The following is a 1512-nucleotide window of genomic DNA, read 5'->3' as shown; positions in this document are numbered from 1 at the left end:
TTATTGAGTGAACTTCAGTGAAGCATTTTTATGCCACTGCAATAACATTTTTATTTAATTATCGCTTTGGCGCCCAGTAGTCGCTGTAGATAGTCGCTCATAGATGTCCATGAGCTTGAGGCGAACTCAATTTTTCAAAACCGGGTTGTTTTGCCTCAAAAGTAAAAAGGGAACATTGTGGGTCTTAGGGTGTCGGTGTGGAAGAGAGTTCAGATAAGAGCCTGCTCTTCTTGAGTGAAGCTTTCGCAATTTATTTTAATTGCTCATCATTCGTAAGTTAACTTTTTTGGAGCAAGCAACTTACTGCATACAAATCAGTGATTCGTGGTTATTTGGGATGGTCCGAATCGCTTCGGAATCCGCCGGTTAAATCTGTTCGGTTAAATTCCAAAAAAGTTTTTGGTAAAAAGTCGAAAAATTAAAGTTATTAGGCTTTTAAAGTCTTCAAATCGAGGTTAAATTCAACAGTGGCACTTTAAGTATATGAAAATCGACATCGACAACGTATTTTTTTAAATGAATTTCTGTTCATTTTTGTTTTCTTAAATGCACATTTTCCGGTCGAAAAATTCACCACCAAAGATTGACTATCAAAAAAATACAAGTCTAACTCTAGATTTGTGTGCATACTTTAATGTTTGCTTTTTTAAAATAATCGTCAATTTCATTTAGTCCTGCATTAGAGTTTTATGATTAGAAATGTTTTGAAGAAAATATGTAGGAATATACTTTGTCTAAAACTCGTTCATGTTGACTAAACAAATCAATATAATTTGATTGATGGCAATTAGTGCTGCAAATAACTACACATTTTGAAAATGTCCTTCCATTGCAGTGAAGACAGTTTGGAGCGTTTTTTACATTTTTTTTTTCAGTAAATTTTGTAAGAAATTGCCAAAGTTGTTTGATCAACCTTATCTTTAATAAAACACCACACTAGCGATCACGGTGGCCAATGGCCAGTTTATCGCCTAACACGCAATGGGTTTTCAGGTTCCAGATATTTAGGCATCTTGTGCAGCGACGATCGAACGAAATTATTCTTACGAGAGAAAATCATCTCCCACGAACAATTCTTGGAAGGTTTCTCTCGCGTAGAAGTAATTAGAAAAATCTTAGCATTCAGCCCTGTGCTGTATCACTCACGTTAACTTTAACGTCCATGTTATCCGTCAAACACGTTATGTGGCTCCAACTGGTGTGTTGTAGCAGTAAAACCTTTATAGTCAGCCCTGTGCTGTATCACTCACGTTAACTTTAACTTGCATGTTATCCGTCAAACACGTTATGTGGCTCGAACTGGTGTGTTGTATCAGTAAAACCTTTATAATCAGTCCTGTGCTGTATCACTCACGTTAACTTTAACGTGCGTGTTATCCGTCAAACACGTTATGTGGCTCCAACTGGTGTGTTGTAGCAGTAAAACCTTTATAATCAGCCCTGTGCTGTATCACTCACGTTAACTTTAACGTGCATGTTATCCGTCAAACACGTTATGTGGCTCCAACTGGT

Source organism: Dendroctonus ponderosae, unplaced genomic scaffold (genome assembly GCF_020466585.1).
Source record: "Dendroctonus ponderosae isolate FM_Combo_2020 unplaced genomic scaffold, Dpon_F_20191213v2 Dpon_F_20191213_1, whole genome shotgun sequence".
NCBI classification, from domain to species: domain Eukaryota; kingdom Metazoa; phylum Arthropoda; class Insecta; order Coleoptera; family Curculionidae; genus Dendroctonus; species Dendroctonus ponderosae.
Note: the sequence above shows the minus strand (reverse complement) of the source record.